The 25851-nt window shown below is 38.5% G+C and overlaps 1 long non-coding RNA gene across 5 annotated transcripts in view; it reads right to left on the bottom strand.

Moving 5' to 3' along the window:
- Positions 1 to 523: 523 nt before the first annotated feature.
- The window catches only part of LOC123793576 (uncharacterized), a 49787-nt gene continuing 24459 nt past the window's right edge, over positions 524 to 25851 (bottom strand). For 2 of the 5 annotated variants that reach the window (XR_015726535.1, XR_006780024.2), the window contains exons 2-4: positions 16207 to 16357; positions 2936 to 3113; positions 524 to 1452 (exon numbers count right to left, since the gene is read on the bottom strand). This is a non-coding gene — a long non-coding RNA (uncharacterized LOC123793576). Of the gene's footprint in view, positions 1453 to 2935; positions 3114 to 16206; positions 16358 to 20142; positions 21342 to 25851 lie in introns of those variants that run through there. The other 3 variants (XR_015726534.1, XR_015726536.1, XR_006780025.2) reach the window with 2 other exon arrangements.

Genomic DNA, 25851 nt, shown 5'->3' with positions numbered 1-25851 from the left:
ATCTATTACATACACAATATATTATGCATAACTATATTTACATTGCACATAGAACAATGCGTGTGTTTCATAAATTCTCTATTCTTATTTTTCAGTTTGTGGCATTTTATTTTTATCTGTACTCTATTAGCAATTATCCCAACAGGTCTGATGTTGAACTCAGAAACATCAACCAGCTGTGAGCAGCTCTCAGTTCCCCAGGCTGGCCTATACAGGCCTTTAGTCCCACCTCCATCCCATCCATCCCTAGAAATGATTAGGAAAATTTAGCAGAATTACTTTGATCATCTTAGTACATTTTCTTAAAGCTGAAAATATTTGAATAGACTGGTCATTCCTTAATCTAAATATATATAAACTTTGCAAGACTCATTTATGAATTTTTCGATGGAATTTTCAGAATATTCCCTAATGTTTAAAAATTATGTGAATATGTATGTATATATTCATATGTATGGATCTATGTATCATATATGTATATATGATATGTATATGTAATATAAATGTACATACATCCAATGAAAATGTGGAATACAGCTTCATGCATTAAATTGTCAGGTATTAAGAATGTTCAGTAATAATATATAATTAATGTGCTTAAATTACTGCATGCAGAGAATGATCATAGAAGGAAAGAGACAAATTCCCAAGGGTTAAATGGATTTCCTTTCAGTATTTCAGTTTTAAATATGGCTTTACATACAGTACAGTGTATGATACTAAACTTTTTAGTCCTCCTTCCACAATCTGTATCTTTAATATTTTTCCATTCCATTTTTTTTCTCACAAAATACTGGTTTGTTATTTTCAAGTTATTGATACAGCTAAGGTGGAATTGCAAAATCTTTAACCAAGAACTCTTTCAATGTACCTTGTTTAAAGTAAATACTGTAAAACCAAAAAGCAAGTCTATGAACTACATATCCATACTTCTGTGAAAAGATAGAGTCAAGAGGCTTTAGAAATACTAAATTTCATATAGGAAAGAAAAGTTTTAATTTTTAGGGGTTGTGGAGTTTTATGTTTATACATATAAATCAAGTTTATTCCAAATAGTCACATGTCTGGATGTTGATGAATGTCTGCCTTCGGTAAGCCATCAGAGCCTTAACTTGCTTATTCATACTTTCTTTTTTATTTTAGCTTTACCCTGAAATACAGTTTTATTGTATTGTACAGCAAAGACTCTAGGACACGGTTGTTTGCAAATATATTGGACTTGAGATTACCTCGGGAGCTAGAGGTACGTATAATTCAGACTGTGATAAATCAGATAAACATTTCAGTCTTTGTTTAAAGAAGTAATTTTTCTTATATGCCTTCTTGGTTTTTTCCTGGGCAGGGTGTCTTTACTTGCCCTGTTTTCTTCTGTTTTATCAGTCTTCTTTATTTACATAACAGTTTCCTTCAACTTCCAACTTCCAAGTTAACTTGACATAAGGCTGTTTCTTTCTGGATCAGAAAAAGAAAATATGTCATGTATTATTATTCTTTTCTTTATTAAACCATCTGGACATCTGGAAGCAGATTCTAAACCTGTCAGCTTCTCATGATTTAAAGCAAATATGCATTATTCTATGGAGGAAACTAAAACAAAGGCGTTCTCTCCTCATCTCTCCACCTCATGGAAAGAAGTTTAATTTATGGGGATTTCTGTGAAGGGCAGGCTGTACCAGGGAGGAAGGGCATAGCAATTACCTCAAAACAACAACAACAACAACAACAAAAACCCACCCAGAGTTTCATCAAACACCTCCCAGATCTTTGAAAATTTGCTCAAACTCCATTTAATTTTTGACAGAGCCTCCATATAGGAAGCGAAGCATAAGCTTCCAAGACAAAATGTTTTTCACAGATGGCAACTGAAGGGGAAAACAGCGGTGTGTTCTTTCCTCAGCCATTCAGTCAAGTTTGTATTGTAAGGCTTCATAAACAAGGAGTATTTACAACATACAGTGGCTGTGAGATGTGCCAGGGGGCAGGTAAAGTGCACTCGTATAGAGCTAAGGTGTTCCATTTCCTAATTCAACCTCTCAAAATAACAGAGTCCCACCCTGGTATAGTGCTTCTGAACAATTCAGAGCCGTAGGACAGACACTGGAAGACAATAGGATCGAACCAGCTTCAGTCAGCTGCTATTACACAGCTGAAAAAAGAAATGCATTCTTGGGTAATTTGAGACTTAAAGGGACATAATATACATTAATCGTCTAGTCCACTAAATCCAGCTCAATTATCAAAGTATCAAAGAATTAGTAATAGGGAGCTGGGATAGCAAGTGCCTTTCCTTCTCTGTTCTAACACAGATTCTCTACGGAATCATCGATATTAAAAACATAGGATTTTTTGATGCAAAGCTAATGCCTCCAACTCACCAACATTTTCAAAAACAATAAAACAGATTAGTTTTACTTTATCCAAAGCACTAGGTCAAGAAAGCGTTCACATCCACCCTGATAGCATACATAGACAATGATTTGGCTACTTAATAGTCCTAAAACTGCCGTTAAGCCCTATTTATCTGAACAATTCTATTGTTCACACAGTTGACTCAGAATTTTTATTCGAGGGGCACCTGGGTGGCTCAGTCGGTTAGACGTCTGACTCTGGGCTTCAGCTCAAGTCATGATCTCAGGGTTGTGGGATTGAGCCCTGCGTCGGGCTCCACGCTCAGCGTGGAATCTGCTTGAAATTCTCTCTCTCTCTCCCTCTGCCCTTTCCACTCACACTGTCTCTCTCCCTCTCTCTCTCAAATAAATAAATAAATAAATCTTAAAAAAAATTTTTTATTCTAGCCTATCCACTGTCACTCATACAGAACGATAGTACACAACAAAGCAATTCTATTTTTTTTTATTTAAATTCAAGTTAGTTAACCTATAGTGTATTATTAGTTTCAGGCACACCAAAACAGCTCTCAAAGATTCCATCTTACCTTCATTAATCTCTGTAGACTGATGTTCTAACTTTTCCCACCTTGTATAGAGACTGGCTTCTTTTCTGCCCTTCCCCCATCACCACTTCTAAGGTTGACTATGAGCTTGGGATTCCCTGCGGCCATTCTGCAGATTTGTCTATTGTATGCCTCTTGTTACTGGTGAGGGACCTCCAGGCTGCAGTTCATGTTGGAAAAATAAGACTCAAATTTATGAGAGCCTATACACATGCTAACCTTTCTCTCACCAATATTTTAAAACTCTTCTCATTGTGTATAGCTTTTCTTGATAACTGGGCCCATGCCTGACTGGCAGGTTAAGCCTCATAGATTTCTGAGAGTTTAGACTTCTTCAAACTGGACTTCTAGAACTTGGAAGCAATTTTAAGAAAGCAATTTCATACCTTTGCTTTAAGAATGTACTAACAGAATTTCCTATTATAAACAATTTCAATATGCATCTTTAAAGAACCAAAGCCAATGGATTTTCATCAGGCTCAAAGAAAATACTGGTGCTTTTCAAAACCCATCATCGTTTCTTTATAGCCAAGCTCTTTATTGGCAAAATTCTCTGGATTATATTTGGAAAATCTGTGGCACATTTTTAAATCACAGGTTGATGTGTTTTACTTTCAATGAAGACTTCCTGTATATGCTATAGAAGAAAATTTACCATTATCATTGGATCTTTGCACCCTAAAATAAACTTCATTTTAAGCCACACCTTTTGGTGAGGTTTGACAAAAGAAGGCAGCCAGATCTGGAAGGTTACGAATTCTGTGATGGAACTTGATTCATGGTTTCTAATAAAGATATTTTAATGCTCCTGCCAAGTTCAGCAACAAGGCTTGCCAGAACATAGACTCTCAAGTAAGCCTACCCCTTAATCTTGTGTGAGAAGAGAAAACAGGCCCAACAGCAATAGGGGCTGGATATGAAAATCCTTCTCTGTATTACTTTCCCCAGTAAAGGTCAGCTGTACCAAGCAAGCAACAGCACATCAGTAATATCTGGTAGTGTTCAGAGCCCTCAGCAAGAGGGGGGGCTTATTTATGGTCAATTGAGTATCTCTTTACACCAGAAAGTTCTTTGGGTGAATAACCTGCTTGGTACATGCATTTTTCCTATTAAACAGAAACAACTGTTGATTATTAGGGTTGGTTGGGGTGGAAAGGAGGCGGAAGGAATAAGACCGATCAAAGTGGCAGACAATGAAAAACTCAACTGTGGTTGGCTTTGAATTTTGTTCTTGTACTTTCATTGGAATATGGGTGTGTCTGGCATTCTGAGAATTTGCATTTCAGACAAAGTAATAAAAATAGACCATAGAAACCTGAGTCAGAAAACTGGAGAGGTCATTTTAGCTCTCTATCTGCTCAGCTTCTGGTCCCCCATTCCTCACTGTACTTCTCCCGTTGTTACCTGATTTAATTAAGTGGAACAAGGTATTTCTTGTTTTTCAATTAGAAGATGGAAGCCTGATTTTCCAGGGAATGATAATACAAAACTTGAGCAATAGAGACGTAATTACTCCCTAAGAACATTAGTGGATTAAAATCAATTTGTTTCTTAGGAAACTGTAACTTGTCATACATTTCAGAGATATTTAGCTGAATACACTTGATAATTGCATACAATTTGCAAAACAAGATTGTTGCTGGAATTTCTACCACCCCCACCCCGCAACACACACATACATCCCACATTCCTGAGACTGAGACATGATATAAACATCCAGGTAGAGGCACAGAAGGACAAAAATCGAGGAAACACCAGAGAGAGATTTGTCACTTAGCAAGGGAAATAGTGAGAGAAAACCCAAGAACATCTTTCGCCTGGAAGAGAAGACCCTCCCCAGGGCTGTGTGAGTGATCTTATAAGACAAAGAACATTTTTAAATTTATTTAACCTGCACATCCTTCCATTTTCAAGGAGGTAAGCATTTATATATTTGGCAGGTGGGATAAACTCAGTGTTCACTCTCAGAGATATTGCCATTTCTATGGCTGCTTTGAAAAAGACAAAGTTTTAGTGCATGATTTAGATGTTTTACAATCATTTCCCTAACACCAAATCCTTGGAGTCACTGTTTGTGATGAACCGAACAGGGTGCACAGATGCCTTAAAGCTTGGAAAATTGTTCACCAGAAAACGTTTCATTTTAGTCAGAGTTGTCTCAGGAACAGATATTTCTAAACAATACTAATTCAGGGACTTGGCTAACATATTGGTTATGGAAAGTAGTGCTTTCTTGCCAAGTTTTGGATCTGTTTGCACAATATCCAGATGATTGAGTTATATACATGGCAAGTCAAAGTGACAAATATCAGTTGTACACATCAAGTTCTTAAAGGTATCTAATGACGGGACATTCTAATTAAACATTAGAAACTCATCCCTTGTCTACAAAAAAAGGAGGAAAATTAATATCTTTTCTGTTTTATCAATCTATGCAAAAGCAAGTAATATAAAGTGTTGTTAAACTGGAGAACACTGTTAATTTTATAATTGGTGTTTTCAACTGACAACTTCATTGTAGAAAGGAGTAATATAAGTTACTAAACACACAGAAGGTTATCACTAAAATTTAGCTGAGCTCAACCTGGCACTTTTATTCAAAATGAAAAAATCTGGTCTGAAAAAAACAGGTAAAAAAATTAACAACAGAAATAGGGAAATATAACTGCATGTTCATAAGCCAACATTAGATAGGAAATAAGCAAAAAGAAACCCAAATGATCTTTGACTTCGTCAGCATAAATGATGCCTGAAAGCATGAGTTATAAGTACAGAGTCAAAACAGAAAAGATTGTTTGTATAGAAAAGAAGAATATTTCTTCTGTAACGCATCTAGGACTTATTGCAAAAGATATTAGAGAAACATGCTATGTGACAAAAAGGAAGAAAATAATCATTATTTTTCAGAAGATTTGAAAAGTTGATCTAACAGTTGATGCACAGGGGCTCCTGGGTGGCTCAGTCAATTAAGCGCCTGCCTTTGGCTCAGGTCATGATCCCAGGGTCCTAGGATTGAGCCCTGCGTTGGGCTCCATGCTCAGGGGTGCCTGCTTCTCCCTCTCATGCTCTTTCTGCTTGTGCTCTCTCTTTCTCTGTCTCTCTATCAAATAAATAGATAAAAACTTAAAAAATAAAATAAAAGCTGATGCACAAACTACAGAACATATATCACCATTTATTTTTAGAAGATATCAATTTAGATGAGTTTTTCCTATATTCTTTGGCATCATTACATTGGAATAGCTGCATTTCAGCTGCAAAAATTGCACAGTAACAGGGCAATCAGAGCCACACATAATCTCTAATGACCTACTCTGGATTTTGGAATGTATTATAGGGCCTTAGCTTTCACCGATAAATTTTGTATATACAAAACACACTCACACACAAAAGTTTGTGAACAGAATAAGTCAGAGATTAGAAGCATGAGAAGGATTCCCATGTTCCATTTCTGACTTGAAGATAGAGGGGTCGTATGACAAGGAATGCAAGCAGCTTCTAAAGGCACAGAGAAGTCCTTGACAGACAACGGGCAAGGAGTCAGGGACCTCAGTCCTATAACCACAAGGAATTGAATTCTGCCAACAACAAGAATGAACGTAGAAGGCAGATTTTCCCCCAGAACCTCCAAATGACGACTCAGCCCAGCCTACACCTTGATTTCAGCCTTGTGATACCCTGAGAAGAGAACCCAGCCATGTCATGCTGGACTGTTGACTTCAAGAACCGTGCTGCCCGAGGTCCTCCTATTCCAGAGGAGTCAACTGTTCATTTAAGCATCTTGTCAATTCACAGAACTGGGCCGCAGAGAGTCCTTGTCGCGTCAAGTTCAGAAGGAGCAATGAGAGACAGGGGCTTCCCTTTGAGGCTATAAATATTTTCTTCTATATGTGTGATGAAATACTGACACATTTTAATTAAGTATGCAAGCTGATTCAGGGCTCCAAGTATTAAATTGAAGTTGGTAGAGAAGAAATAAAGTGGACTATGAATATGCGTATGAGACCTAGGAGGGGCAAAACAGAATAGAGATAAAAGACAGGAAAAAGACTATGACTGAGCACGACCACAAATAATCTGAGGATGTTTTTTATAGTCTACAAACACCATGTATTTATCATCTTAGGAAGGTAGTTGTGCTACTCCTTTTAAAGTCAGTAATGCTAGGTAGGGGCTCCTGGGTGGCTCGGTGCAGCGTCTGCCTTCAGCTCAGGTCATGATCCCAGGGTCCTGGGATTGAGTCCCATGTCAGGCTCCCTGCTCAACAAGGAGTCTGCTTCTCCTTTTCCCTCTGCCATTCCCTGCCCACCCACCCCGCCACTTGTGCTCTCTGACTCTATCTCTCAGTCAAATAAATTAAAAAATAAATAAATAAATAAATAAAATTAAAATAAAGTCAGTAATGCTAGTATTGTACTATTATTAAAAGTTTAATATTGAAAATAGATTATGACCTAGGCAAACTGTAATTCTTCACTCACTAATATCCAGACTCTATATCGATTTCTATTATTTCCAAAGTTAGAGAAATAAAATTTGAAATACTAGGTTGAAGCAGATGCAACTGTGAATAAATAACCATTTATGACCTATAAAAATGGCAGTTTCATATGATTCAATTTAATAGATTGTTAGGGGAGTATTAAAAACCTATGTGGCTATAGCTGCATAATTAATCTTGATAAAGAGAAAGCTGAATAGTAATTGAACAACTGGTGGGCCTTTTTATCATATTACATGTTTCTCTAATATCTATCACAGTAAGTCCTATACGCATTGAAGGCGAAATACTGGTCTTCTCTACACAAACTGTCCACAGAGAACATTAAAGAAAAACTTAGGCTCAGCCTTTAAGATAAAGTACCTTTACAATTTACATTTACAATAAGGAGTATCTCTCTGAGAGCGAGGGATCCTATTTGTTTTAATTGGCTACCTTTCTTGAAGGTATTAAGCATGATTAAATGTTTTTGTGTGGCAACAGAATATTCTAAAGTAAAGAATGTTAATTTTTAGTTAAAAGCAACAAGATTACATGGTTGGGACATACATTAAATGACAGCACAAGAAGATAAACCAGAACATCTTATCTCACAGAGAGAAGGTATCACATCTCAGAAAACTTCCTCTCTAAGTTTCTATGTGCTTTTGTATTTCAGTGCCATTTTTATTGGCCCAGCCTAGACTTTATGGTAAATCATTTCAGTGATGTCCATAGATCAACTTAGAATCCTTTGTTCCCCTAACGTTTTGTGATACAGGCAAGGGAAATGCCTTATCCTGGGTTAATGCTCTGGTTTCCATTAATCTCATACCCTCTCTTACTGATTGTACTCATTCAAAGGGCATGCTAAGTAAATCCAACTAGGTTTGAACTAATTAGCAACCTTTTCTTCTATTTACCCTAGAAGCTAGTTTAAATAATTTCCACATTCTTCAAGTGGAATCCTACTCCCTATACTCAAACCCAGAGACTATTTCACTGAAAAGATTTAAGCCATTAACAGTAAATTTTATTGACGTCCTTCTTTTCTTATCTGAAGAATTTACTTTATTTCCTCCTATCGACTTCACTGTTGTCACAAAGAAATACCCTGCTCCTATCTCTCAAAACTAACCCTTTTACCTGTCCTGAGAATCTCATTTTCACCTGACTCTTCTCCACTTTTATTTGATGAAACATCTCTGAGTTTCAAGTGAATTCCTCCCAATGGCTTGATTCCAAGCTACTACACTGTCCTACTTTTAGTCTGTCTGAATGTTATACCTCAATCTCCCCCATTAAGCTTTTTACTTTATTGTTTTGACTCTTCACTGAAGGACTTTAAGGGGATTTTGTTTGCATTAGTATCTCTTCATATTCTCTACCTTGGTGTCTTCATGTCTAGACAGTATGTTTTATACATTTCTAAATAAATTACTGTGGTCTTTACATTGAGCTTTGTTAAGGAGAGTCACCCTGCTACCTTAGTCAAAACATCCTGCACGGGAAAGAATAGAGAGCCTAAAGTCCCGTCTCAAGATGGGGTAGCTTCACAGCTATTCAGATTTTCTACTTCATCTTGTGTCAGTTTTAGTCATGCGGAATTGTATAAAACTTTATAACCTGAGAGACTCTATTTTGAGAAGCTCTACTTTCCCTTCTAAAGCAAATGGCTAATGAACTTGAACTGGGAAAAAAGATCCTTGGCTGGGCTGGAAGCAACAACTGTTTTATAAGCAACTGTCTGTAAAAAGTCAACAGGACAGCAGGCATTCCCATCATAAGACTGTTGGTTATGGACTTCCTGAAGACAGAATAGTTAACTCATGCCTACCAGGAATAATTTCATTTGTGAACACCAATAGAATAGTCAATGGATGCGTGACTGAAAGCAGTTCAGCCTCTTAGTACCAATTGACAATTATTTTTGTTTTTTATCCAGGTCATATAATTGCCCCCCCTTCCTCTTGCTCATAAAAATCCCTTGCTTTCACCCCTCAAGAAGAACACTTTTCTGGTTTCTGCTAGGGTTTGTGCTTCCTGAATTATAATTTCTGAGACCACAAATAAAGGCCTTTGTTCTTTTTCCACTTTACCTCCTTTCTTGGTTGACGGTAGTTTGTGTCATTCAAGGAATGTGTCCATTTAATTAAAGTGACCAAATGTACTGGCGTCACATTGTTCTTAAGATTTAAGGGTGTCTGGGTGGCTCAGTTGGTTGAGGGTCTGACTCTTTTTTTTTTTAAGATTTATTTATTTATTTGGCAGAGATAGAGACAGCCAGCGAGAGAGGGAACACAAGCAGGGGAAGTGGGAGAGGAAGAAGCAGGCTCATAGTGGAGGAGCCTGATGTGGGGCTCGATCCCAGAACGCCAGGATCATGCCCTGAGCCGAAGGCAGACGCTTAACCGCTGTGCCACCCAGGCGCCCCGAGGGTCTGACTCTTGATTTTGACTCATGTCACGCTCTCAGAGTTGTGAGATCGAGCCCCACATTAGGCTCCACACTGGGTCTATAGCCTGCTTAAGATTCTTTCTCTCCCTCTCCCTCTGCTCCTATCCCAGTGCGCTTGTGCACTCTCTCTCTCTCTCAAATAAATAAGTAAATAAATAAACAAATAAATATAATGTTAATAAGATTAAAAGTGATAACTTTTATTTTGATATTAGCAATTTGTGCCTTCTCTCTATTGATCTTCTCTATGAAGTCTTTCTACTTGAGCTATTTGGAACTTGAAAGCCTTGTGAGTTGTAGAAATGTATCAGCTCCTTGATCGTTCTTTGCCTGGCTTCACGGAGTTTCACCCTCTTTATGCACAGCTTAGGATTCAGCAACAGACTCAAGGGGACTGGTACACAGGACGTGGTAACGCTTTTTCTGCTTCTTCATAGTGCTCTGCCACATGAATGGAAGCCCTCGCCCTATGTGAATTCTGTCTGTCTCTTTCTGTGAAACTACTGCCTCGGCTTGGATTCCTTTTCCACTGAATCTAATCCAGAAAGGCAAAAAGGTAAAAACAATTTCAAGGCTCACCTTAGTCACTCTCTTTCTCAAAGATCACTGTCCTGTGCTACCTATTTCCAATGTGTAAAAATAGTGATTTGATACATTTTGCCATCTGGAGGGCAAAATCAAGGCCAATCGCTCAATGAGGGCAAATAGAATTCCCTTAATGTGGGGTGTCTTCTGGATGTGCTCATTCTATCACCTGAGGCCTTCTTGCCCAGCTTTGCTGCCATGTTCATGTCTTCTGTTGTCAGAATCTAGCATCTGTCTACAGTTGTTCTCTGGGCTTCCTGTATTAACAGACTGCCTTAAGAAAAAGGAAAAAAAAAAAGCATTTGAACGGGACTCATTAGTATTCTTTTTTTTTTTTTTTTACTCATTAGTATTCTTTCTTAACCATTAAGTGTTCAATGAAAATTTGAAAAAGCAATGACAGTTTAAGTGCTTCTTTTTGACCAGTCTTTCGCTCTTGCGTGACACTGGTGGAATGGGATGTCAAGGTGCCACCTTCTAAAATGGCAAATTCTCCAGGATTACTGAGACATTCCTTAACCCTCCCTCATGAGAGAGGTCTGCCAAATGGCCTTAAGACCACTAGGCATGAAGGAAAAGATGACAGAAAAGGAAGGGCAGGACCAGGAAGACAGACCACTCTAAAGTGATTTCCTCAGGAGTTTTTTCTCTCTGTGGAACATGCCAGCTTTTGGTTCTTCCCCACCCATCTGTGAGGTCACCTTAACCTCTGATCTTGCAGTAAGCCATGCAGGGCCAGGGATGGTTTTCTTCTGCTTTGGGGGAATTTTTTTTTTTTTTTAAAAAGGAAAGAGGGTGAAGTGAAGAAATAGGGCTCGAAAAGTCCAGCGAGGAAATCATAGGAATCTCATGGAGAACACAGAATGAATATTCCTTAAAAGCACTAAATTACGTCACCAAAAAATATCATATATCTCAGGAGAGAATGTAACTGCTTTCTACCTCTTAGCTTCCGCAAGCCACGTATGTGCATTTAAGGCTTTCTTCTTTATGATATTGTGGATGCAGTTAAACAACACGGTTTCTCCAATTTCTTCTAGAGCTAATACATAAATTTAGTCAATAGGAAAATAAATATTCTATTTTACACTACAATATTGGGAGGAAAATTTCTTAAAGGTATTCTATATATAATGGACATAATTCAACATGAAAGCATATGAGCATGAACAGGCTGGATTATTTCTCTATTATTAAGCACAGTCGCATTACAGATTGCTTGCTCTTCTAAGAGCTTAGGTAGGAATAGGAGATGTAGAGCTACCAGCCACGTTTCTCAAATTTCTAAGAAATAGATCAAGAAATCCAGGGGTAAGAAATTCGGTGGCCACAGCAAACAATATGATAATTCAGTTTTATTTTGTAATCCTTTCCATTTTGCATTTCTAAAATTGATAGTTCTATTTCTGTAATTCCTAGAGTATTAGAATTACAAAATTATTTAGCACAACATTGAAATTGGTGAAGAGAAAGAAGGGGATAAGGGGTGTAGAGGTGGGAAGGAGAGGAAGAGAGGAGGAAGAGAAAAAAAGAGAAGGAGGAGGAGAAAAGGTACGGGAGGGGAGGAGGAGATTAAAGAGTAAATAGGAGGGTAAAGTTTCTTTTATTTGTTCTTTTGGCACACTTCCCGAGAGTCCTAGGTTCAGATGATAAATTAAGTAACAGCTAGCCCTCTGCTCTAGTTAACCTTTATATAGACTCAGAATTATTTCCAAGGAATTGTCAAAATCTTCCATTATATTGGCTTCTAGCTCTGGTTAACAAGCTCGTAAGCTGGAAATGACACCTGAGCATTCTAAAGGTGTGTGTACCTTTAGTACCTCTTCTCTGTAATTATCAGTTTCTTAGGCTAGAAATACAGTATTTTCATGGGCAACACTCTTTATGGAATTCTGTACAGGGATTACTAGAACTGTAAAAATATGGAAGACACAGAGTCTACTCCATGAAATTGTGATCTATGGCAGAGGTGAGAAAAGCATGAACACAAATCTATGTTAAATTACATTGTGTTTACAACTACAGTTCTCCGGTAGAAATAGTGTGATAGGGAAAAAAAAAACAAATAATATTAGAAATTAGAAGGGTAAGAATTAGGGAAGGCCGAATTAGAAAATAAGGTTTTCTACCCTACAGCCAGTTGACAATTATCTGAAAATAAACAAAAAACTCCTTGGAAAAATGTATGGCTCAAGGAGAAATCTGAAAACGTAGAATATGATTTGGAGTAGGCATTTCCTGGGGGATATGTTACATTTATAAGGAATAAAGAAGGGGTGCCTGGGTGACTCAGTCAGTTAAATGTCTGCCTTTGGCCCAGCTCATGATCCCAGGGTCCTGGGATAGAGCCCCATGTTTGGCTCCCTGCTCAATGGGGGATCTGCTTCTCCCTCTCTCTCTGCCCCTCCCCCTACCTGTACACATACTCTCTCTCTCTCTCTTATAAATAAAAGAATAAAGAATGAAGGAAAGTAATAGAAAATAGTAAATTCTATTATTTCTGTCTTATTACTTAGAAGGTAGAGGGCAAAATTATTTTTTACTACATGCTACTCCCATCTATGTTCTTGAGGTTATTTCAATCTGTTGTATCTGTATGGTATTCCAGTAGAAATACTATAAAATGGTGCACTGCTCCTCATCTCTTCCCAACAAGTGTTATAAATCAGGACTTTTTAAAAATTTTTTCAGAGGGGCACCTGGATGGCTCAGTCATTAAGCGTCTGCTTTGACTCAGGGTGTGATCCCGGAGTCCTGGGATCGAGCCCTGCATCGGGCTCCTCCACTGGGAGCCTGCTTCTTCCTCTCCCACTCCCCCTGCTTGTGTTCCCTCTCTCCCTGGCTGTCTCTCTCTCTCTCCGCCAGGTAAATAAATAAAAATCTTCAAAAAAATTTTTATTCAGGAAATCAGTTGTTAAACATTTACCAGCACACTACTGACCATGGAAAATGATTTTCTCTGAACAACAGGCAGGACAGGTGTCCTCAGAAGACACTTTTGGAAATGCTGGCTTATGGAAAAAAGTTCTTTCCAGCTCTATCTCCTAATACTTCCTATATTCATCCTTTGCTACAGCAGTATCCAACTTAACCCTATTTTTCCCAACTCCTACTGATTCTTGAAAGTCTCTGCTCAGACATGGTCTTTTTTTGTGAAATCTCTGACCTTTCTATGCAGAAGTAAATAGATCCTGGTTACCTCCACTAAAGCTTGGATGTGTCACTATTAGGATATTATTGTCTTAGCTATAATTCAGTACTTAATTCAATAAATATGCATTCTGCTCCTATTATGTGCCAAGAATTGAATTGGGTGTTGAGAGTAACATTGAACTTGCAGCCATGGTCTATTCCCTGGTGAGGGAGATAAAATTAAACAATAAATCAATTTTCATTTTGGCAAGTGCTAAGAAGAAAAGTGTAATTATCTACACATTTGCTTAATCTACAAAGTTGTGATTCTCTTCAATGTCAAAGGCTCTTTTCTATCACCTCTCTCTTTTTAATATCAAACACCTTGTAGAATAGATCTGATGGACAAATTTACTGTGCCAAAGAGGATTAGGTATAAGATGAGAAGAAATAAATAGAAGATTTGCTTATAGATTGTTTGTATTTACTTATAAGTACCAAAGGATCCTGAAATAAATAAGTAAATATACCCACAAAATATGATATATTATGATGATAATATGTATATTTAGATCAAGAATGGATGAGAAAGAGAATTCTTACTGCACAGTTTAAGCTAAGTCCCAGGAGAAAAGATTATGGAAAGAAATGTTAGGGCATTTAGAGAGATAACCATAGTAGAGATGAAATGGAATTAAGACTAGATTGTGGGAATGAAAAGAAAAAGAGAAATCCAGAAAACATGTGCTCCAAGAATGAGTTGAACATAGTGACGGGCCGAAAATAAGAATAGCAATAAAGGAGACAGAGTTGCCATTGACAGCCTAGAATATCATGACTTAGAGCGATGGCTTCAGTTTCGGCATTGGTAGGATCATGGGTATTGTTGTTGTTGCCTAGAAAGAGAGGTTTGAAGGCATTTGCACTGGAATGTGCGTGTAAGACATTCTAGGGCTGAAAAGGAAAAAATTAACTTAGGAATCATTCAAGCTGTCCCTGACCACCAGATGGACTACCATTTATTTCGCCGTATTCTCCGAATAACAAAACGCTGTATTTTCCCATGTGCACAATGGTAAGAACTCCCTAGCTTTCCAAAGACAGGACAAGTTCCAAGTGCCCTGTTAGCAATCTCCCACTGAGAATAATACAAGCATTCAGAAATTTTGAGGAAACTCCCTTATTTGCTGCCAAAATATTTTCCCCCCAAAGCCATATACGACTTCTGGAATAATTTCATGATTTCAACATGATGCACATTACTGAGTTTGCCACCAAAAACACGAACTTTACATATTGGGATCTCAACCAAATTTGTCTTCTTAGGAACATTTTTTTTTTTATTTAAAACATTAGCATATTGTGAGAACTTAGAGCACCCACATGTCTGCAAAACAGATGATTCAACAATTCCTCAGGCGTTCTCACAAAGGAAATGTAGACACATAACCTGAAATAAGAACAAATGAAGAGACTGAAAAGTACTAGAATTCCAGACACATGCAGATGTAATAATGTCATGGACTGCCCTCTCATACTTATTCGCATTCCTCTGAAATTGGCTTTGGGCTATTTGTTTTGAAATTCTATAACCATTAGTACTTAGAAATTGCACTGGGAAAGGGCTTTCCTTAAAACATATCACATTTAACCCTACAGTACATGGAGTCATAGGTAAAGTCAATTAGGGCCTTTGAAATTATATATTCTTATGTTGTGAATTTGTTGTCAGTGATTTTTGACCACAGCCTTTCTGAATATCTGACATGACCTCTGCATTTCTGTTTAGAAAACGACAGGTTTTCCACATGTTGCATAGCAGTTTAGATTTGCCAACTGCCTGAAACCTATTCATGGGTGATGTGACTGTGGGGGTGTGAAGGGCAGGGGGCCACGGACATCAGGTCAACCATTTCTGATTTGGCCCAAACACCTTATCCACAAAGAAAGAAATGGAACCCAGGGTAGCTGTGGGACAAAGGTCACACAACAGAGCAGCACGGCCACCAGTGGAAATTGAACTTTCTTGCTAACTCATGGTCCTGTACGTTTCTACTAGCTACCAGGAATTTAAATAACCACAAAAATCAAGATTTTGGATCTTGATTGATCTGACTATCTACCACCCCGCCCCCAGATTGCATGGTCATAGTCAAGGGATAGTATGGATAGAAGTTGGAGAAGTCTGGCTTTATTCCACACTGATGACCGGTGAGGGTATCATATGACTGCACATAAAGACTTTGCATCAATCTCTCCATCTGCAAAGTAAAAACAAGTATTTCTGGCCAATTCCAACCACTTCAGACTATGGCAAGAATAAGTGAGATCGTATCTGCAAGCATATAATATCAGAAGCATTTAACTTCAGGTGAGAAAATTTCCTAGAAATACAAAATAATTACTAACTTGCCTTTTCCAGAGAATTATAACCTAGAAATAACTGTGAGGTAGCGACTCTGGTACAAATATGTTTGGTCTGATTCTCGCGTTCACTGGAAATATGAGTAGGACATTGCCCTGGTTATTACTTAAAGTCTCAAGCTGTGTCCCATACATCCCCATACGAAAGCCATGTCAGCTGCTGTATGACACCTACCTTTCTCCTCCTCCGTTGGCTCCAGCCTTCTATGGAGAAGTCTCTGAAGCTTGTCAGCTGCCTCATCATTGCTGCTGCGGGTGGTTCTGCTTTATATTCACACCATCTCCCCACCAAAGTGGCCTCCAAAGTCCCATGCTGGTGTAGCTGCCTGTAGGAGTGGTATTTGCCTGATGTTTACTGGTACCCAGCAAGGTGGCCCAGTGTCATGTTACCCCACTCTAGATCTACCTCATTAAAAAGCAGACCACACGCTGCTGTATTTGTTCCAAAGCAATGTTACTTTGCATTCCTACTGTCCCACAGAGATTGTTCTATTTCTAGTGTCTGGTGTGTACTTGATACCAAGGAAATGCTGATGGAAATGTGTAATGAGGAACACCAAATTGGCAATGTTATTATTTCAATGTGTTAATATAATCCCTTGATTGTGTTGCCAGTAAACACACTGAGTCTTGGTCATACTGGTAAATAAATTCAAGAATATCACAGATTCAGGGGCGCCTGGGTGGTTCAGTTGGTTATGCATCTGACTCTTGATTTCAGCTTAGGGTCATGAGATCAAGCCCCACTGTGGGTTTGGCACTGGGCATGGAGCCTGCTTCAGAATTCTCTCTTTCCCTCTGCCCTTCCCCCTCTAAAAAATGAATATCACATATTTCAAAATAGGTTTATCTAAAATGATAATTACATGTGTCAGCTTGTAAAAATAGTTTTTCATTTCTTAAATTTCAGTTTCTGATAAAGTTAATTGAACACATATAATTATTTAAATGATAGGATTGACTTCATGCTAGTAAATATGGTAATAGAGACTGTTTTTATTTTGTATTGTGGATCTCTTGGATCAAAAGACGTAATAGTGGAAAATAACCGTAAGTATTTCAGACTTGAGTATCAGTGCATGAGCTGAAGAAAGACAAGGGGGAAAGTCTTTGCAAAAGGATTTAAATACAGTATACCCGTTTAAGGTTTCCTTTCCTTACAAGTTTCATGATTGAGGTAAATACATTTCATCCAGAGAAAGAAGGAACTGGGACTTATTACTACTCTAATTTCTCCAGAGATTTGTTTGTTTGTTTGTTTGTGTTTGTGTTTGTTTTGTTTTGCTTTTTGTTAAGTAAACTCTATGCGCACTGTGGGGTCAAATTCACACCCCCAGGATCAAGAGGAGCACGCTCTTCCAAGTAAGCCTGCCAGCAGCCCCATCAAAAGTATTACTCATGTGACAAATACAAGCGGTAGTGTGTGTTACATGCTACTGTATACAGAGGATATCATCCTGGACAAGCAATATATGAACCACACTTTCCAGCAATTTCCAGTCACATGGGAAATGCTGACAAAGAGGCAGTTACCTGATGACAAATGCTAGGACTGGTGCCTTCTAGGAGGAAGTGCCAACTAAGATGGAAAGATGATAGACATTAAAAGCAAAGGAAGAGGATGTTTGAAATAGAGACAAGAGTGTGCGTCCAAAGGCCCGGAAGTGGGACTGACTGGTTGGAGAAGTAAAATCGGTTCAATCGGGCGGAGGTGCAGAACGTGAGAAGGGATGCTAACTAGAAATGAAGCTGCAGAGGAACATCAGGGGACAAATTAAGAAGGGTTTCAAGTTCCTTGGTAAAGAAGTTTAATGTTAAATGGGGAAATAGTGAAAGGTTAGTACTAGACTAGTGGTATTATCAGATTTGCATTTTTAAATATTCTGACCACAGCCTGAAAAATGTCTCCATGAACGATGCAGAGAGGCAAGCTAAGGGCAAGGAGATCAGAAGGAAGATGTCACAGTGATTCAGAGAGACAGTGGTGGCATATAGAAAGGCCTCCACACGGAGGTAGAGAGAAGTGAGACGTGTACTGATCCTAGGACATTTAGGAGGTATACCGGTGATGCATTAGATGTCAATGGTTAAAAAAAATGTAGACACCACATAGCTCTCTGGCTTTAGGTCCTGGGAAAGTAGAGAAAATGCAATGGGACCTAATGGGCAAGGTTTCTACTTGGGGCTTCCAGATGGAGATGGTCAGTAAGAAGCTGGAAAAAAAAAAGTTGCAAATATGAATTGGACTTTAAGCAAATCTCCAAATGCTATGTCAGAGAAGGAGATATTTAGGTAAAAAGGGGGCTGAACCTCTTGAGGTATGTGCCAGACACAGAAGCCTACTAGCTTGCCTTTCTCACTTTTCTCCACGGTGACCAGAGAGAAGTAAGTGGATGTGCGTGCAGCACCTTCCTTGTGGCAAATATTATTTTGGAAGAGTTGAAGCCATTGAGATCTGTTAGCAGGCCATAGTCTTAGAAGGAGTGTTAGTAAGTTAAGGAGAATGCGGAAAATCCCTTTAGATGTTTTCGCCTAGGGTTTGTCTGCCAGGAAAGGGAAAGAGAATTACAGGAGAAATTGATTCTGATATTTGCCAAAGGCCCCCAGTGAAACACAAGAGAGAAATAAGAACCCATGCTCTCATCCCAAAACTCTCTCTCTCTGTGGTTTGAGTCCTTCCCCTAACCCCACTGCTGTTCCTTCAGGCCTCGGCCACTTAGCATCACAGGATCATAGAACCGAAGAAACTCTAACCATCAAAGGCCCCCTTCGGACCTTACCGCCCTACTGCATCACATAACTGTCCAGTAACTCTATTTTCCTTTCTCTCAGCCCTCAGTGAGGTATTGCTTTAGCTCTATCACCATTGCTCTGTTAGTTGTTGTTTAGTTAGTTGTGCTTGCTGTTTCCTGGCAGCGAGCGTTCTGTGGACTGAACGTCTACGGCAAAGGAAGGAATAACGGTCTGTCACGGACCACGCATGTGCAGTGAGATAGCTGCGTTCGGCCATGGCTTAATTACATCCGTATTGGGCAACAGATACCAACTGGGGAGAGGTTTCCAAAGCTGAACTTTAAAAACACCTGGTGGAACTTAAAAAGGTAGAAGCCCAGTCCCCCTCCCAACAAATTAAATCAGAATCTCGGTAGATTAAAAGCCAGGTGTTAGTTTTCCTTTTTCTTCCTCCCTCCCTTCCTTCCTCCCTCCCTCCTTGTCTTTCTTTCTTTTTCTTTCTTTCTTTTTTAAGATTTTATTTATTTATTCAACAGAGAGAGAGACAGCCAGCGAGAGAGGGAACACAAGCAGGGGGAGTGGGAGAGGAAGAAGCAGGCTCATAGCGAAGGAGCCTGATGTGGGGCTCGATCCAATAACGTCCGCGTCACACCCTGAGCCGAAGGCAGACGCCTAACCGCTGTGCCACCCAGGCGCCTCTTTCTTTCTTTCTTTTTCTCTCTTTCTCTCTTTCTTTCTCTTCTTTCTTTCTTTCTTTCTTTCTTTCTTTCTTTCTTTCTTTCTTTCTTTCTTTCTTTCTTTCTTTCTTCTCAGCTTATTCTCACGTGCAGCCCAAGTCATGAGCTTATGTTTGATAGGATTTTGAGGGCTGACCCAGAGTGCTCCCAACAGAGTTCAAAGGGTGTGGACTTGGTGTTCCCTAGTAGAGGATTGAGCTGTGAATCCATGTGCTTAAAGGCTTTTGAGTCTCTTTTTGCACATGCAGCAGCCAAAGCAAAGTGTGTCAGGTATGTGTGTGGGCAGTAAGGGCAAATGGCAAAGACAACTTTGGTCTGGCCAAATTCTTTTTTATTTTATTTTATTTTATTTTATTTTATTTTATTTTATTTTATTTAAGATTTTATTTATTTATTTGAAAGGGAGAGAGGGAGCATGAGCAGGGAGAGGGTGACAGGGAGAAGCAGACTACTCACTTCACAAGGGGCTCAATCTCAGGACCCCAGGATCATGACCTGAGCCAAAGGCAGACCCTTAACGAACTGAGTCACCCAGGCGCCCTGAATCTTAACAGATTTACATTCATTATTAAAAATAGTGATATGAAATTTGAGAAGTAAACAAGAAACAGAAGTATGTAGAGAGGGGGGCTGTTACCCACCTGATTTCCTGAACTCAGGACTGACCCTCTGACCTCAGAGCTGACCTCCTGAACTCAGAAAATCCCTAGAAGCTTCTGCCTTTCATTCTCGCCTTTTAGAAACTAGCAAGCTGCTGGAACAGAACAAAAAACATATGAGGAAGATACATGCACAGAGGAATCAGAAAGTGCCTCAGCCTCATTATAATGTTCAAATCCCTCTCAGAATATTCATCCCAAGCCCTAATAAAAGGAGACCACTTTCTCTTGCTTGGGGAGGCACACCTTTGGAAATTATTCCCAGGGATCTCCTTATTTGTACAAATAAAGATGACCTTGTGAGGCAACTCCCTTTGGTGTAGTCTCTTTCTGTAACTCACCGTGGAGCAGACCCACTTTGGTCTGATAACAGCGCTTGTGGTGTTTAGAAGAGGGAGAGAGGGAGAGAAAATAAGATGAGACAGGAGTGGAAGAGAAACGAGGTGGTGCAGAGAATATTCATGAACCAGGTTTCCCTGGCTATAGATCATTAGGTGACTCTAAAGTGATTTTGACTGAACACGAAAGCTTATCACTTTCATGTCCTTTCCTTTAATAATCTTCCCTGAATGATCAGCTGCTTTCTTTGAATGGTTATTCTAATTTCTGAGAATTTAAACACTATATTCTCCAAATAAATATTAAATAACTACAAGCATCCCAGAAAATACCTCCTCCAACAATACCGAAGCTTTCTCAGTATATAATCCCAAAGTTCACAGTAACATCTACGGTTGATCGAATACCTATTATGTACCAGGTTTTCTTTGTCGGGTTGCTATGGAACATAGTGATATATTATTTACTAGCCCCAGATTCTAAATGATGAAACCAAAGGCCCAGGTTCTTTTCATAGATCATAAAGTTGTCTGAATCCAAAACTTGAATTCTTAACCATTTAACTGAACTGCCTTTCACATGGGAGTTTCTCAAAAGTAGCAATACAAAACAATAGTGTTTTTTTAATTTTCATGGTAATAAGGATAAGAGGATATCAAGAAAGTATTCCAGTAGGTCAGTTAATGGCATTTGGAATAAAGATAAGTGTGTGTATATTAATCAAAGTTAGGAAAGAGTAGTGTTCTCTAAAATGGGTAATGTATTGCCCCTTAGACTTAGATATGCACAAACATAAAAGCAGATATAAAATCTATATTCTTATGGCTCTCATATAGCTATGACACCAAAAGAAACTTACAAACAGAAAAAAAAATTGTATTAACAACATTTAGTATTAATTGAAAGTTGTATTAAAATTAAAATTGTATTAGTTGATAATTTAAATTAATTAATGGATTAAACATGGCAGATGACATCATTTTCCTGAAGTAAAATCACAACAGACAATATGAATATTACACTGATATTCCAAACTTTGTTCACACAGGGAATCATCATGCCACTTGGCTTTCACATGCATGGTCACTGCACTATTTAAATATTAAATCCCTTATTTTGTTTTCTTACTAGACTTTGACAATTAAAATTACTGTTTATGTAGTAGGATCCCTGCTAAAGAAGGTTACCAGATATGCCTGCACAAAACATCTTATGAAGCTGCCTCCTTTCATTTATTACATGGGGCTACTTTACATTTCTCTTTTCCCATCGAAAATGATCTCCTCTGAGATTCGCTTCCTTACAACTAAGTTTATCATGACTTCTAAGATAAAGACAACTATAGAAGCTATGTGTTTTCTTTTAGATTTCCAACATGAATTTTCCCTTTGTCTTTCAGAAGAATCCCCCATGGGTACAATACTGAAGAAATACAATGCCCAACCTCCCACTAGGGAATCCAAAGGGAGGAAACACTTCTCTTTAAACACCAGTAGTCGAAACATAAGCACAAGATCCAGGTTCAGCCAATTGGACTCTAACCCACTACTTTTTTTTTTTTTCAAGACAAGGAAAGAGTGGGAGAAGGGGCAGAAGGAGAGGGAGAGAAAGAATCCTAAGCCGGTTTCATGCCTAGTGCGGAGCCCAACACAGGGCTCGATCTCACAACACCAAGATCATCACCTGAGTGGAAATCAAGAGTTGGACACTTAAACTGACTAAGCCACCCAGGCACCCCTTCCCCAGTACTTTTAATTTGGACCATATGAGACAATGAGTAACGGGTGATTAGGATTAATGACGCTGTCAATGATCAAGTGGGGGCAGTTGTACCCAGCCCAGTTGTGAACTTTGGGCTGTAATTCTAGGACAGACTGACCCTGCAGCAGCTTTGATTCCTGCTTCAGGGTTCTATTTGATTCTCTGAACTTCTTATATCAGTCCAGAAAATCATAATTTTGCTATGACCACAAGATTTGGTTTCCCTTCTTGTGAGCAAAATTCCTGATTCATACAGATAATAATAGGAAGAAGTTTGCAAGACATGAAAACATGGGGAATCTAGGATTTATTACCTAGTTTAGAGGAGACTGTGGATAGGCAGTCTCCTTAATATTTGTGATGGAAATCTGGCAGCCCATGGGCGACAGTGGTCAAACAACTAAAAAAATACACCTATACCTTTCTTAGTAATTTTAATTCATCCCTGAAAACCTTGATATGGATGAAAAGCCATTTTAATGTTTTTTTTAATTCCATTAATTTTAATACAACAAACTATGATTTATTTCATTCTAAACCAAGATACCCAATTGAACAATGAAAAACATCAATTGAAAAATGAAAACAAATTTATATAATTAATAACAAAATTGAAAATAAACAGTTGATAAAATTTACTGCAGTGAAGATTTTATGTCCTCACCAAAAAAGGAAGAAGATATTAAAATGAAGATGGCCTTTAGAGGAGGAAAAATGCAGGGCATTCTTAGGAAGGTACACTCTTTTTTTTTTGGTACCATTTTTATTCACCAATTTTCAACCTCAAACTACACTTAACAAATAAGGCTACAACATACAAACCATGTTTAGAACAAAAAAAAATTTGTATTGGAGAATACATTAAAATACAAAAATGGGGTGCCTGGGTGGCTCAGTCGGTGAAGCACCTGCCTGCCTTCGGCTCAGGTCATGATCTCAGGGTCCTGGGATCAAGTCATACATCCGGCTCCCTGCTCAGTGGGGAGTCTGCTCCTCCCTCTCCCTCTGCCTCTCTGCCCTGCTTGTGCTGTGTCTCTCCCTCTCACTCTATCTCAAATAATAAAATCTTTAAAAAAATACAAAAATGGTGTATGCACAAAACAGACAAGTCATCCTTTCACTTGACATGTGTACACGAAGAACAATTTTGAATTCAACTAAACATCATTCTATATATCATTCTCAGACTGTAAACTATTGTGTCAAGTCTATCAATGTGTATCTTAATATATGTCTTTAGTACGTTTCAGGGGAGAATAGTTATTATTATCTAAAAAAAGAGTCATGCACAAAGAGGTAAATTTTTCAAGAGATAATATGACCAAAAGTTATGAATAAACAGACCTTATAAGGAGGAAAATGTGTACTGCTGATGGTCTCCTAGGATATAGTACCTTCTGGAATAAGGCCTGGGGGAGTCATATTGCCCAGCCCATGGAATGCATGAAAACATGAAGAATACAAAGACAGGGGTGTGAGAAGGGTTAATCTATTGTCACTAGATACTCTATGAAAGAGAATAGGGATTCTGAAAGAGTATGCAACCTATGTCTCTCAAATCCAAGTCAACCACCATTTTTCTTATCTAGTCAGAGCAAATTCAGGAGCCACAGGTTACAAACATAGTCTCTGTTCTTTGAAGATCTGGATGGAGAAAATGAGCATAAGACTTAGTTCCTCTTATGCCAGAGGAAACTTTGAGACTTGAAGTTGAGAGTCCTAGAGTATAGAGTTCTTGGGTCCTGGAGAGAGGTAGGCTCACAGAACTTCATGGGTGTATATGGACATGCATAAAAGAATATGCACCAAAATGTTAATGTTATGTCAGGGTAGAGCTTTTCTTTTATTTTAACTTCCTTCCTTATATGTACCTGTGGTGGTAGTTTTTTTTTTTTTTTTACAATAAATTATGTTACTTGTATGACAAAAAAAAAATCATGACCTTATTTCATCATGAAATAGAATTTAAACAGAAAAAAATTAACTCATTAAAAAGTTCAAAAACCCAGATTATTGGCTCACCTCAAAGACATTTAGAAACCCAGGGACTTTCTAAAACCACTTAAAATGATTCTTTAGCTCAGGCAGCTGCAGGGCTGAAGTGGCCAGAGATTTCTTCGGTTGTCAAATTGTAGTGTCAGTTGAATTCTCACCTTACCAAGTCTCATAATGATAGCCATAGCTAACACTTAGAAAGTGCTATGCTCGAGGCACTGCTCTAAGTGTTATATTTGTATTATATTTAATATTCAGAAGAATGTTTTTAAGTATTATTTCACATATAGAAAACCAATGCACAGAGAGCTGAAGTAAATCACCATAGGTCAAATTGCTTATAATAGCGGAGCCAGGATTAAAACAATCTGGTTGATTCCACAACCTGTATTCTTAACCATACATAATAAATTAACACTGTATTGGTCAAAATTAGATGAGTGCTAGAGAATTGAAATGGAGATATATGGGAGGATTTGAAGTTCTGTGTGTACACTGAAATTCTAAACACCCAATGAGGCTTCCTTGACTATGGAATCAGACTTTAGACCCTTGTGTTATAAAGATCCTCTTCTCTTGCTTGAAAACATTGCTGCACCCTACTCTGAAGGAGTCACCCTGCAAGAAAAAGCCAGTTCTTGTGATGAATCCCACTTTGTTACCACTAAATTGTGCAACTAAAGTCAGCCAAAACAAATTTCTCTTGATTTTCAGCATACCCTACCACTTTGGTTCCTTCTCATCTCTTCAACCTTTAAATATTCGAGTATGTCACAGCTCTGTTTAGTTCTTTTCCCTTTTCTGTTGTAAAAGTGAAACAAAATGACTCAGTTATGTCAAGGGGTTTTAAAATGGGGTTAGGAGGCCACTAAAAGGTGCATGTCCTCAGCAGCTGGTACCATGAAGTTTTTAACTGCACCAAACAGCAAATATTCTAAGGACTCTGCACAAGCAACTGCAACTTGCTACAGTGACTGACTTTTGCTTAGTGATAGCCTTCGCAACCAATTATGCTTAGCCAGGACTAATTTTCTGCCACAGATGCCAATCAAAAATCTCTGTAAATAATATATACAAGCATTCCCTTTTGTCTTTAAAAACCCCTGACTTTTATTCCTTAAGGGGACATAATTTGGTTTGCTACACAGATCTGTGCTCCCCAAATTGCAATTATAAGACCTTAAATAAATGCTTTTGTTTATTCAGTTCTGCTTCTTTTCCCGTTCAACACTATCCATTATGCCCACTGCCTAAGTGATCCTATCCAGTTCCTGACTTTAAATACCTTTTTTTAAAAGATTTTATTTATTTGATAGAGATAGAGACAGCCAGCGAAAGAGGGAACATAAGCAGGGGGAGTGGAAGAGGAAGAAGCAGGCTCCCAGCAGAGGAGCCTGATGTGGGGCTCGATCCCAGGACCCTGGGATCACGCCCTGAGCCGAAGGCAGACGCTTAATGATTGAGCCACCCAGGCGCCCCATGAGCCACCCAGGCACCCCTAAATACCTTCTATATTCTGAATTGAAAATCCTTATAGCCAAACCCAAACCTAATGTCCTACTGATGTTGCTTTTAAAATGTCCAGCAGGCAGTGTG

Source organism: Ursus americanus, chromosome 13 (assembly GCF_024610735.1).
Source record: "Ursus americanus isolate L20-20 chromosome 13, mUrsAme1.1.p, whole genome shotgun sequence".
In the NCBI taxonomy this organism is placed as follows: Eukaryota; Metazoa; Chordata; class Mammalia; order Carnivora; family Ursidae; genus Ursus; species Ursus americanus.
The sequence above is the reverse complement of the archived record's forward strand: the minus strand, read 5'-3'. Positions and strand labels throughout refer to the sequence as shown.